Source organism: Lathyrus oleraceus, chromosome 5, assembly GCF_024323335.1.
Source record: "Lathyrus oleraceus cultivar Zhongwan6 chromosome 5, CAAS_Psat_ZW6_1.0, whole genome shotgun sequence".
Lineage (NCBI taxonomy): Eukaryota > Viridiplantae > Streptophyta > Magnoliopsida > Fabales > Fabaceae > Lathyrus > Lathyrus oleraceus.
In genome coordinates this window covers 380,941,213-380,955,601 of record NC_066583.1, presented here as the reverse complement: position 1 = coordinate 380,955,601, position 14,389 = coordinate 380,941,213, and the positions used below count along the sequence as shown (strand labels likewise).

General features: G+C 42.1%; 1 long non-coding RNA gene across 1 annotated transcript; it reads right to left on the bottom strand.

Annotated features, from left to right (window-relative positions):
• Positions 1 to 4,361: 4,361 nt before the first annotated feature.
• On the bottom strand, positions 4,362 to 7,015 carry LOC127079820 (uncharacterized). The gene is made up of 7 exons (XR_007787956.1): positions 6,660 to 7,015; positions 6,368 to 6,565; positions 6,019 to 6,263; positions 5,520 to 5,948; positions 5,216 to 5,311; positions 4,933 to 5,109; positions 4,362 to 4,817 (listed from the first exon to the last, which is right to left on the bottom strand). It is a non-coding gene; the product is annotated as an uncharacterized LOC127079820 (long non-coding RNA).
• Between the last annotated feature and the right edge of the window lie 7,374 nt (positions 7,016 to 14,389).

The following is a 14,389-nucleotide window of genomic DNA, read 5'->3' as shown; positions in this document are numbered from 1 at the left end:
GACTTTGTTTCGTGATGTGATTTCTCATGAAATTGAATGCTATGTGGATGACATGATAGCAAAGTCCCAAGTAGAAGAGGGGCATCTGGTGGATCTGACCAAGCTGAGTGAACTGGTTGAGATAATTCAAACGGAGGTTGAATTCAGACAAGTGCACTATCAGAGTGCGGGCCGATAAGCTGATGGGGTTCATTGTAAGAGAGGAATCGAGGTTGATCCTGCTAAAAAAAAAAAAAAAGAAAAAAAAAAAAAAAGAAAAACAAGAAATGCCTGAACCGAAAACAGAAAAAGAGGTTCGTGGTCTATTAGGTAGATTGAACTACATGTCATGGTTCATATCTCCTCTAACAGCCACGTGTGAACCTATACTCAAGCTGTTGAAAAAAAAGAGATCAAACGGTCAGGTGAAATAATGATTGCCAAGGGGCATTGAAAAATAAAAGAATAAGTTGCAGGAACCTCCGATTCCGATGCCTCCTTGTGAAGGGACGACCATCAATTCTGTACTTGACGGGCCTCGAGGGGTCTGCGAGGTGTATTGGGTCAGCATGACGAGTCTTGTCGAAAAGAGCATGCAATTTACCTTAGCAAAAAGTTTATCGACGGTGAAACAATACATTCACTGCTCGAGGAAACTTGCTGTACTTTGGCATAGGCTGCTCGCCGAGTGAGACAGTGTATGCTGGTTCATACCACTTTGTGGATTTCCAAGATGAATCCGATCGAGTATGGGTTTGAGAATCTAGCATTGACCGGACGGGTTGCGAGAGTGCAAAAGAAGGTTGACTGAGTTGTGATACTCTCAGAAAGCAATCGAGGGGAGTGTATGGCCTGATTACCTCGCCCAGCAATCCATTGAGGATTGTCAACCGATGAAGTTTGAATTCCCTGATGAGGACATCTCGAGGTGCTCAAATCGAAAGATTGAGAGTAACCGATCCCGGAGGAGGGGCCTGACCCCGAATCCGAACGGATTCTGATGTCTGATGGGGTTAATGTGAAGGAGTTAGCGCCGTGTTAGTTACGCAAAAAGGGGATCCCATGTTCCTGTCGTTTCCCGAATAACATCTGAATGCACCCACCATGGTGGCTGAGTACGAAGTTGTATCCTGGGTACCGAACGTCGGTGCGCACATCTACTGGGGCAACGCCTTTCTCATTGGTATATGGGATGGAAGCCGTGTTACCTGTTGAGGTTCAGATTCCCTCTTTGAGAGTCCTGATGGACGTGAAGTTGCAAGAGGCAGAATGGGTAAGGACTCGGTATGAAGAGTTAAGCCTAATTGAAGAGAAGAGGCTGGCGGCTATCTGTCATGGGCAGTTATACCAGCAACGGATGAAGCGTGCTTTTGACAGAAAGGTACAGCCTCAGGTATATCACGTAGGTGATCTGGTGCTGAAAAGGATCCTTCCTCCTCAAAACGATCGAAGGGGCAAATGGACACCTAATTATGAAGGTCCATTCGTGGTCAAGAAGGTTTTCTCTGACAAAGCCTTGTTGCTGATGACCATGGATGGCGAGGATTTTCCATCCCCTGTGAATGCGGACACAGTTAAAAAATACTTCGTATAAAGAGACCCACTGGACGAAAAGAATAAAATAGTCCAGGCAAAAAGGGGCATCCCGGCGAACCAAAAACAGAAAGAAGGTTCGGGCAAAAATTAGGGATAAAATGAAAAATTGTACACCCGGCAAGTCGAAAACCTGAAAAGGCGACTTGGGCAAAAAAGGGTATCCCGGTGGACTGAAGACCCGAAAGGGCGGTCCAGGCAAAAGAGGGATTGAAACGAACAACTGCGTCTAGCATGATCGTTTGCGCTTTGGTTAAAGCATCATGGATAATACCCGGTAGGGACCAATCAGAAGCGTCTTGTTCAGAAGGCAGAAAGCATGGAGAGTCTGAGGACATGTGGGGTGTAACCGAGTTGGAACTCGATGAGATCACGGGTTTCACATTGCCATTAGGATAGATTTTTCCTTTTGTGCGCAATTACCTCTTTTCAGGAATTGCTTCCTTTGTATTGCTCATTCATGAGCCACACAATTTTCAATCAATAAAATGCATATTCAGTCAAATAATTTTGTTTTTGTTTTTCATTACCGCTTTGATTGCAAAAACATCCGATTATTTTTGATAAAGAATCTTGCATTTTTAAGACATACAGGTCCCTTCCAATGCATGTTTATAAGATTGAAAGCTTGAAATCTTATTCGGAAGGTTGAGTGACCCAAGTGTTGAAATCTTGACACGCCTGGGGCACGGTTTTATCTAACGATCTATTTTGCAGGTGCTGTTAGTTATTTTCACTCACTTGCAGGTTGTGATGTGGAAGCTTGTCGACAAAAAAACAAATCCCCGTGGGAGTCCAATCAGGGACAGGCGAGTTGAAGGAACGGTGAAGAGACGACGAGAGCCGTACGACGATCCTGGAATTAATCAAGAAGACTCTTCAAAGTCGGAAAATTGAAATTTCTGTATAAGTCCCAGGAGTTCGCTCTCCGTCGAGCGCGGAGCGATTGGGAATACAAGATGATGGAGCAGAAAAGGTCCAGACGAGTCTGGGAGTTCTCAAAAGTGGAAAGCCGATACGAGATTGGGAGGTGGATACCATGGTTCGATGAGTCGACAGGTGTTCTGTACCAACTTTTCTCATTTTCCCAGCTATATCCCCAAGCAGAATTAGAGGACTAACTCCCCAGCAGATCCAAGGTCTATGGTTCCCCTAGCCGAGTCAGGATGGTTATCCCCGGCAGGTTGAAAACGGTGTTTCCTCAGCAGCCAGGCCCGAAGGTTGCTATTCCCTGAGTGGAGCGGGTTTCAATGAAATATATCTCCAGCAGTGTATCCTATGTGTGGATTGGAGGGGTCGTCCCCAACGGAGTAGCATTCGTTTCCCCTAGCAGGGTCAGGACGGTTATCCTCGGCGGGTGTCAGATCGATGCTTCTCCAGTCGCCAGGTCTGGAGGTTGCTGTTTCCCAGTGGAGTTATCTGTGAGCATTTCCCCAGTGAAGTTGCTAGGTGTCTGTGAGGGTTCCCCAGAGCAGAGTTGGGATTGATATCCCCAGCAAGTCGAAGACTGTTGTATCCCCACAGAGTGTTGGTGGTTCTTATCCCCAGCAGTTTCCCGATCGGATTGGGTGCAAAGGAGGTTCTTCCCCAGCAAGGGTTACCTTTTCCCAGCAGCAGCAGTGCTATTCCCCAGCGGGGTGGAGATCGGAGAATTGACGAGTTCCTCAACGGAGTGTCTCGTGCTCCCCAGCAGAGTCCCTTGAGGGGGATACTTTTTATGCATTCATCATGTAGAGTAAGCATAGCATATTGCATAATAAATCGCGTAGCATTTCCATAATTATGGAGCATTACGCAGAAAAAGTCATGCATCATTGCAAGCATAGGCTAGTCTCAAGTTGTGGTTATTGTTTGAGAGGTGGTTTCGACAGAAGTTGGAAGATGTTACTCTGATGGGTTTAGCATCATGACGTCAGATCACCAATGTTCCCCAGTAGTGCGATGCTGGAGGAAACTTTTCCATCGGACAGAGATAGAAATGTTACGCGATCAGCGCGACTCGAGCCGTGGTTACCGCTTGAGATTTGGTTTTGCCGGACAGTGAAGACGATACTCCGAGGAGTTCAGCATTGTGAGTTTGGAGCAACAGTATTTCCCAGTCATCAGTAAGTGACTAGTCGAGCTTTCTTTGGTGTCAGTAAACATCATCATTCGATGTCCAGTAAACGTCGAGTTATTTCCCAGTCATTGTTTAATGTCTGGTCGATCATTGTTCGATGTCCTGTCAACATCATTGTTCGATGTCCTGTCAACATCATTGTTTGATGTCCTGTCAACATCATTGTTTGATGTCCTGTCTGTCATACCCCGATTTTGGTCCTGAATTTTTTATGTTTTAATTTTGTTTAACATGTTTGGCCCAACCTTACTTTGGTCTTATATGAGGATTGGTTTTGGTCCAAAGTTATGGTGTTGTTCATATGATTGTTAATACTCATAACCAATCTTCTCGTGTCACAAGCCAATGGCCAATCATGCCACGTGATTCATGAATATCCCTTTCAAACCCTAACCTTGTGCCCTCATTTCATGGCCTTGTTAACCTTATTGTCAGTCAAGTTGTTTTCTTTTTTAAAGTCAGGCATCCAAGTCATAAATAAACCAATGGTAAAACCAAATTTCAAATCATTTTTTTAAACCATAGTATAGCTATAGAATTTGTAATTCTTACTATCATGGATTATAGAAGCCAATGACAAAAATGAAGAAAGAAACATGGTTGATATATTCCAATGACACAATACAATACGATAGTTTGGATGAATCTCTATAATAGACAACAAAAGAGAGACGAGGAAACCAGAATTTGATTTTGGCAATGGCCTTATCTTATAATGAATGACACTAAGTTTCAGAATGAGGTCTAAATAAGTAGTGACTGGTTGAAGAAAACCGGGCAAAACAATTATGCAAATAATCAATTCATAAATAGAATTATTCAACTGTCACATTTTGGATTCAGCTGCAATGTTAATTTCTACTTCCTCTTCTAAGGCTTCAAAGGCTGGTAACTCCGTTTGAATTTGAGTCTTCAACACTATCGGTTTTAACATTGCCACTGTTATGTTCCGTGCCATAGAGGTGGCCCATTTTCACACGTTTTGTCTCCAAAAATCTCTTGTTCTCTGAAGTGATAAGAGTTAACAATGGGATCCTACCAGAAACAGTTAAACCTTGAGACCAATATATTTGGATGGATTGTTAGTCATCAACTTCATAGATTGAACATCCAGATCCCTCAGTATCTGCAAAAATAGTAGCATTTCAAATTCCATAACAATTGTGATCAGCATGTATTAAAACAGTTCAAATGTTATTGCAAGAGATTCATCATCGAACCAATAAGTGTATATCTATTACCTGCGCACCAATGCCATACTCCCTAGAGTCAACAGGCAATCCCAACTCCTCATTGGCTTCTATGGTATCGCGCCCATCATCCTGTAGGTTTTAAGCATGGAGCTTGTGGCCCAATCCAATACCCCTACCTTCATGTCCGCGCAAATATACAAGTACACCTCTACCGACCTCTCAAATCTGTTCTTGCCATTTCATCGGATAAAACAGGATTAGCAGTTATTGGAGTCAATTCCCAAGCTTCAAATTCTGAGATTACAAGAAAAGAATAAGTTACTACACTTACCGTCATGAGAACCGGCGACAGGCGAATGCGTATCACTTCATTGAGACAAGAGCCAAGACTCGAAAATCATGTAATAATGTTTAATGTTTCATATTCCTGCATTCAATATCACAAGTGGTCACAAGATTTCAAAGAATATCAATGGGATACAAAAAGAGGTGGTGGCACTACATCGATTCTCCCGATGAAGCGTCATTCAGGATGCAAATAAAGGATTTGGCGTATGAGTCTCTCCAAATTCTCGAAACAGCAACACCAACAAGAGTAAATCCATTCATAATAGCCGCAATCTGAAAAATCTCACCTGCAACATTGCATTTTGAAGCGAGCGCACCACCACCTCTACCACTTCTTCCTCCGTTATATATTGAACTCCTCACTTTTTGCAAAAGCCAGTTCACTGGAAACAGGAACTCCTAGTGATGCCACAGTTTTGTGCTGAGCTTGCAATCCGTTAAAAGAATTGAGTGTTGTGATGAACCTCACGTTATGACCCTTCCTGTTGTTCCTTGATTTGGAACCGGTGACTGAGCTTCCTACAACAGTGATTGTAGATGGAGATGCTGCTGAGGCTGAGGCCATTTTTATTATCTGTGAAATATGAGAAAAAGTTCAGAGAAGTATTGAATTGATGAGATGAAACTATAAGGAAAGTAAATGCAATAACCTCTTTTGTCTCGTCGTAACTTCCACTGTTATAACATCCAAAGTCAGTCCGGCCATGCTCTTCAACCTGTGATAGTAAGAGATCATTAACTGAAGAAGATTCTCAGTCAAAATTAGTTAGTGATCAGAGTCGTTACCAAAGCTTCAAGGAATTGGGAAGCTTCAGGTCAACAAAGCTCGCTTGAGCGAAGACTTGAACCAATGCTGGGAGATACTTGCTGAACCAATACAAACGATTATGCGAAGATACAGTGTTCCTGAGCCATTGTTTTTGCAAACTTCAGCATCATAGCCGAGCCACCACCTGAAACCACCCAAAACCGAGTACAAAACAGAGTTGTGATCAAAACCGGAACCGCTTTTGGAATCTTCATCATTTTCACTGCAGTAAAAACATGGCCATTAGTCAAAACTGTAGAAATTACAAGAAATCCCAAATTGGGAATCAAGACAAATTAGAGGAGGAAAGTACACTGTTCACATTACCGTTTTCGAATCCAGGCATCAAAGAGAGCAATCAAAAGTTGAGCACCAAAAAGCACTTCGAAAACGTTTCTTTTTGAATCTCTATACACCAATCTGAAACCCTAGGTAGAAAGGATATAAAAAAGGGGGATCGGAGGCGACGAAAGGGAGGACCCTAGAGAAAAGTGTTGACGGCTACTGAAGAAAAGAGGAGAAACCCTAAAAATTTCAATAACCAAAAGTGAGCGGTGGTTGATAACGGACGAACCCGTGGGGAAGGAACGCGGTGAAGAAGATTCAGCAAGACTCTTACCTGCTCATTCGTTGGCCGGCTTCGCTGCAACTGGTTAGTTTCACTTACGAGCTTTGTTTCTAATCCATGCTTCGGTCTCGCTTTGCATCATTCTGAGGAAGTTATTTGCATGCCGGTTTAGTTTCCTTCAAGTTTCCGCTTGGTCTAGCTTTATCATCATCTGCATGTGTTTGTGGGTCATCTCATTTTTGTTTTTCTTAAATGTTTTTTATTGTATTTTCAAAATGGGAAAAAGGTATATTTGGGATAAAGAAATAGAGACGGTTTTTTCTGAAATGGCAGATGAGCGTTCTTTAGTTTCCTATTTGTTTATTCCCATGCTGCTGTATTTATTTGGTTTATTAAATGACTTAAGTTGCTGGAAAGGTGCATATTAAAGCTTTCCATCTCCAATGCATTGCCTTTTCATTTTTGCGTGTTCCCCAACACTTATTATATGTCAGCCATGATTATTAGCATCCTTTTGCTAGAACCAAGACAACCATGCAGCCAGGTTGTATCCTTTTGGTTTCCCTTCATCATTTTCGTGTTTGGGTCAACATTTGGAGAAGGTGGTCACTAACTTAGCCCAAGCTCCTACGGCCCATTTCACCTTTTTTTTAGTTAGTTTTTGTTATTTCATTCATTCTGAGCCATATGTTTGGTTTGCTATTAGTATAACAGCTGACCATTCGTGGCCTGGTGGAGATGGAGATAGCTCATTGCCTCTTTGGTCCTGGGTTCGATACTTGGGCATGTTGTTTTGGTTTTTCAGCATTTTTTGTGACTTTCTCATATTTCTCTTAATCCTCACATTTAATTACTACTTAACTAATATGTTTCTTTTGTTTATTCATTTTTATTCTTAATGTAACTTAGGTGATTATTCTTTCTTTGGGATTTATGTGAATTATTTATTTTTATGTGTGGAGTATGCTCCGATCATGATAAATCATCTCAATTTCATTGATAAAAAAAAACATTAAAAAGAGTAATAATGATAAATATCACTTAATTCTTGATTCAACGTCGAGCCCATTTCCATACCCTTGTAAGTCGATTGCTTTTAAGCATCGCCATCAACCTCACATGGCTTACTCTTGGGCCTTCTTACAATGAGCTCTTAAGCAACATCAACTTAACTTTCAATAATTTCAAACCTCGGTACTTTAATTGTTTTAATTTAATATTCAAATCATTTTCTAAATAAAACGTGAAGAAAAAGATTACCTGGATGGAATGTCCAGTCGTAATCCCGAATATTAGGCTCAAGCTGTAAGAGCTTGTAAGTCATAAATATTCGTCTTCTCGCCAAAATATCCGTAAATACCTCAAATCACCTTCTAAATAAAGCATGAAGAAAAAGGTTACCTGGATGGAATGTCCAGTCGTAATCCCGAATATTAGGCTCAAGCTGTAAGAGCTTGCAAGCCATAAATATTCGTCTTCTCTTTAACAATCCAATATTCAAAATCATTTTCTTAATAAAGTTGGAAGAAAAAGATTACCTGGATGTAATATCCAGTCGTAATCCCGAATATTAGGCTCAAGCTGTAAGAGCTTGTAAGCCATAAATATTTGTCTTCTCTCCAAAACACCTGCAAATATCTCAAATCATCTTCTTAATAAAGTTGGAAGAAAAAGATTACTTGGAGGGAATATCCAGTTGTAATCCCGAATATTAGGCTCAAGCTGTAAGAGCTTGCAAGCCATAAATATTCGTCTTCCCTCCAAAACATTCATAAATATCCGAATCATTTTCTTAGCAATATTGGAAAGAAACAGACTGCCTGGGTGGAATGTCCAGACGTAGTCCCGAGTATTAGACCCAAGCTGTAAGAGCTTGTAGGTCACAAGTACTCGTCTTTCAAACTTCAAAATACCTAATTCCTACCTTAATACTTTTTCAATAAAGATGGAAATGGAACATGGTGTATACCGTGCACTCCTGAGACTAGGATTCGAGATGTATATCTCGCTCATCCAAGTCCTCGCCATCACTCAAAATACATCCAACCAATCAAACCCTTTTTCTCGCCGCCGTGCGATTGATCAAAGAACCTTTTTCATAAATGAAAGATATATTGTCTTAAGTGATACAAAACAATGTTTCGGCCACGACTGCTGAGTCGAGATAAGTGACGCTTTTCCGAATGTAGATTTATAAATCCGTTCGATGTGTGGTATGCGTCAACTCCTCATCTGTTTTGGGTAAAACAATGTTTTCGTCGATTAATACAGTATAGCTTTCGCTAAAATCGACCAACAAACAAACATTTTTCTACCCAGAACTACGTAAGCCTTGATTTCTCTTTTGAGATACGTAGGAGCAGGATTTGTAAATCTTGTCAGGCCCACTAATAAAAATAACTTAGGTTTAGTCCTTCGTCAAAAATCCAAAAACATTTTCCTCTCGTTTACTCTTTCTTTCCCACCTAATAATTCGAAAACCCTAACATTTCAAACTAACATTAACGCACACAACTAACCTAATGGTTCCCGTTGAGTACAACGGACGTGAGGGGTGCTAATACCTTCCCCTTGCGTAATCGACTCCCGAACCCTGATATTGGTTGCGATGACCATATCTTATCCTTTCTTTTGTCTTGGGTTTTATCGATATTTCCCCTTTCCTTTTTAGGAATAAATAAAGTTCGGTGGTGACTCTGTTCAGTTCATCATTGCGAGCGTGCGATCGCGCTTCGCTTTGTAGTCGTATCCCCATTTTTTTCGAGGTGCGACAGATGGCGACTCTGCTGGGGAATATAATCCCTAAGTGAGTCAAGCCTAGTTAGGTCGTTTGTGTGCCTTTGTTTGTTTACCTATGTGGCTTTTCTTTATTGTTTTTACTATCTCTATTGTCATATTGATATGAATCTGTTGTATTGGTTCGATTATGGTCTGGTACTTGGATACTCTGATTACAAACCTTGTGGGAAAGACTTTTTACCCGAGTCTCGAGTAAAAACATAAGATAGGACGAGGTTGAGTAGTGAGGGTCCGCGAGATGTATTTCTCGTTGGGTCGGTACGAGAACCTCACTTAGAGTAGATTCTTGAGAAGATGTTGTCGCTCGGCAAGTAAGTTGCCGTAAGCTTCGATATTTTCTTTAGGATCCATGACTCTGAGAACCATTTGTAGAACCTTAGTTCTTTGCCCAACTAGGAAAGATGGTTGCGTAGTGTGGGTCTGCAAGATGTATTTCTCGTTGGATCGATGCGAGAACCTCACTTAGAGTAGATTCTTTAGATGGAGTTGATGCCCGGCAAGTAAGTTGCCGCAGGTAGCAAACAGTCTAATGGATCCATGACTCTAGGAACTTTTTCAAAAAAAAAAAAACCTTAGACCATACCTGGTGAGAACCATGTTCTATACAAAGCAATCAGACTTATCCATGCCTTAAGCCTATTGAACCTATACAAAAAAATGCATTACATTCATACATTGCATCAACATCATAAAAAAGCAAGCTCTTAGTTGTCTCTTATTTGTTTCAGGAATTGAGAACTTGAAAATGACAACTTCAATAAGACACACTTTCACGCTTAAGTACAAGGAACCTAAGTTGGACAGTCTGAAGGGTTTGATCTCTGATTTGTCTCTCAGCAGACGTGATGAGTTTGGAAAAAGCTATGGGAAAATTTTGAGCCTTCTAAATAAGAAAGTTGACTATGGAATTATCAGCTCTCTGGCACAATATTATGATCCCCCTCTGCGTTGTTTCACATTCGCTGATTTCCAGCTAGCTCCTACTTTGGAAGAAGTTGAGAGGATCGTGGGACTCAAGTTGAAAGATTTTAATCCGTTTCCAAAGCTCGAAGAAGATATGGGCCCAAAGAAGATAGCTTCGGCCCTAAGCATCAATGTCCCGACTGTTCGAGACAATTGGGCTGAAAAAGGGGGTTGCAAAGGTTTTGCCGCGATGTTTTTGGAGGATTTAGCTCTAAAGTTCAAGAAAAGTGGAAATTGGGATGCATTCTATGCTATGGTGGCTTTATTGATCCATGGGATTGTGTTATTCCCAAATGTTGAAAAATTTGTGGATCAAGTGGCCATAGAAGTCTTTCTCTCTGGCAATCCAGTACCATTTCTCTTAGCTGATATTTACTATGCCCTTCACACTCGACATGAAAAGAGGGGTGGAGTGTTGTTGTGTTGTGCTCCTTTGCTTTACACTTGGTTCATGCAACACATGCCTGAAGAAGGTCCTTTTGTGGCAAAAGAACTTAAGCCTCCTCAGAAATTAGCTTCTCTCACCGCAAGTTCCATCAGGTGGTATATCCGAGAGTGGGAAACCCCAGACATTATAGTCAGTTGTGGGGAATTTCCTAATGTACCGCTGTTGGGCACCAAGGGTTGCATCAACTATAACCCTGTGTTATCTCGATTACAACACGGTTACCCCATGGATGGTCCTCCTGACGCAAAGGACTTACAGCCATTTGTGCTCTCCGACATCCAAGCAAGCAATCCTGATGTAAGAGCAGTACGAAAGGCTTGGTTAAAGGTTGTAAGAATGGGTAAAGAGTTTGGAAAGAGAAATATTCTTGCCAAAGAACCTTACACGCAATGGGTGAAAGAAAGAGTTGAGAAAATCCAGTTGCCATATATCTTAAAGGCTCCAGCTCTTCCTAAAACTCCTGAGCCCGAGCCCATACTCCCTGAGGACATGGAGAAACTCGTTACTAAGGTTAAGGAGCTCGAAGTGGAGAATGCCGATTTACGAATTCAGATGAACCGAGTTATCTTGGAAAATCAGAATTTAAAAGAGGAACGTAAAGGAAAAGCCCAAGAGCTTGAGGATAGCAACAAGAGAGCTAGGCTTTTGGAAGACCAGAAAGATGATCTTGATCATATCCTATTGGGTTCCACATCAGTGATCCGAACCAGGAAGGAAGAGCTCAAGAAAGCTGAGTATAGGATCTGTGAGCTAGGGAGATTGTTGGATAAATCTCTTATGGATAAAAAAGAAATTAAGCTTCACTTTGAGGCACAGATCCGTGACTTGAGGGACACTCTGAAGAAGTGCGAGGAAAAGTTGTCTCGCGAGATCCTCCAAAGGGAAGAAGCTGAAAGAAACTGTCACCATCTCAGGTACCAGTTGGAAGAAGCTACTAGGAGGTTCGCAGTTTTGGAGAGCCAGGAAGGTGATGCAGCCTACTTACTCCTAAAAAATGATTATGTGTACTGGAAGAGGTTGTACAGAGAAGCTAGAGCAACCTTAGATGAAGATCAAAAGGTCATCAAGGAACTCCAAGAGCTCTATGTTGAATGGAATGGCAAGTTCCGCAACTTGGCTAGGTTTGTTAACCTCAACATGTTGGAACTCCCAGAAAAACTCCAGGAAGCGGACTGGTGTATGTGTCCAGAAAACACGCCTCCTCAAGTTTTCAACTTCGTCAAGTTTATCAAGAAGATGATGAATGAGCTCACCACAGATCTGGCTACGATCTTAAGAGCTGAGACAGAACTCAAGTTTACTTGTACTTGAATTTGAATTGTTGGTGTTTAAATTTTCTGTATTCAAATCGTGTGTACTTGAAGTTAAATCTCTTTGTATTCGAATCTGATTTTAATTAATGGAAGGTGTCATTTTAGTTCTCAATTACTACGTGTTATTCTCTAACGTTGCTTGAATAAATAATAAAGATAACTAAGAGTTTTGCAAACAAGATGCATCCATACATGCATTCATACATTTTCAAAAAAAACAGAGTCTTATTCTGTCCTTTCTTCCTCCAGTTTCACGCTGAATTTTCAACACCAATATAACACTCGTGCCAGAGCTCGTCAAAGAATGGCAGATCAGGAGCATGAATTGGAGCGAGTGAGCTCAGAGCTCGAAGACCTGCGTGGAAACATGGGGCAGGTCATGGAGATATTACAGGTTATCAGGGCAAAGCTAGACACCCAAACAACTGTTGTTTCTGAAATCGCGGGTCCATCGATTGAACCCCAACCTGCGAGGGCGGTACCAATAACCTGGCCAACCTATGGTTTACCTCCCGGTTTCACGCCTACAGTTGAAGGCGCCCCTGGTTTTGCACCATCTGCTCAGCAGACAGCTCCTTTACCGACCATCAACGAAAACCATCCAGTAGTTCACACGTTCACACCTCCTCTCGTTCGGGCACATGTGCAACCCTACTTTGAGGATCAACAACATGCTCCAGACTTTTCAGATGAAGATGAGGAAAGGCAGGAAGACCTAAGAGGGATGAAGGAGAATTACCAGCTGCTTGAGAAGAGATTGAGGGCTATGGAGGGTGACCAAGTTTTTGGTGCTACAACTAAGGAGATGTGCCTGGTGTCCGGTCTTGTGATCCCTGCAAAGTTCAGGACCCCAGATTTCGATAAGTATGAGGGCCACTCGTGTCCTAAGAGTCACCTCATTATGTACTATCGAAAAATGGATGCGCATGTGGAGGATGATAAACTCATGATACATTGCTTCCAGGACAGCTTGAGGGGTGCTCCCTCCAAGTGGTACTTAAGCCTTGATCAGAGTAGGATCCGTTGTTTTCAAGACTTATCCGATGCCTTCATCCAACATTACAAGTACAACATGGATATGGCCCCAGATAGGAGACAACTGCTCAGCATGTCCCAGAAAGACAAGGAGTCTTTTAAGGAATACGCGCAAAGATGGAGGGAAGTGGCCTCGCAAGTCGAACCACCTCTAGCTGAGAAGGAATTAGCAGATTGGTTCATGGATACAGTCAAACCTGTGTTTTATGAAAGAATGGTGAGTAGTGTGTCTGCAAGTTTCTCTGATCTGGTCGCCGTGGGCATAAAGGTCGAGTTGGGATTGAAGAATGGAAAGATGGTGACTACCTCTGAAACATCTGGTAGTAATGCCAAAAAGTTTCCTGGAGGGTTTCAAAGAAAGAAGGAGGGTGATACGAATGCAGTGTCAACCAGTCAAAGGAGGAGTCATTCATGGAAGAAGCAACACCAATTTGCTCAGCAACAACCGATTTATCCAGTACAATACGTTCAACAACCGTATGTGGCAGCAGTCACACCAAATTTTAACCAACCACAAGCTTCAGTTTATCAACCTGTTCCTGCTCAACAAGCGCCGATATACCAGCAAGCGCCCGCGCCACCTGCTTATCAACAGCCGAGGGCACAGGCTCCTCGTCCGCAAAATCCTCCAAATCAAAATAGGGTACAAAGAAGTAGAGTTCCGTTTGCTTCAATCCCTATGACATACACTGAATTGTACCCGTCATTGCTACAGAAAGGGTTGGTGACGCCCAGATCTTTGGGTCCTCCACCAAATCCTTTACCTCCATGGTACAATCCAGATGCTCATTGTCCTTTCCATGGGGGTGCCCCTGGACATGATTTAGAAGGATGTTATGCTTTAAAGCATATTGTGCGAGACCTGGTTGAAAAGAAGATTCTGTCGTTTCGAGACGTCGGACCAAATGTCAAAAATAACCCTTTGCCAGCACATGGTGATGTCAATGCCGTCGAAGATGCTTCTGATGTGTGTGTAATCAAGAACGTGGAAGATGTTAAAACTCCGTTGCTAGCGCTTCATGCTAGATTGGTGAGGGCTAGATTGATTGATACTTGTCACGATAGCTGTGAGGAATGTGCCATTCAGCCGAAAGGATGTAAAGTGGTACGAAATGACATTCAGAATTTGATGAATCAAGGTGTTTTACAAATTTCTGGTCCAACAATAAATGAGGAAATTTCGGTCGTTGAGCCTGTCTTTAACATATCAGAACCGTTTGAGG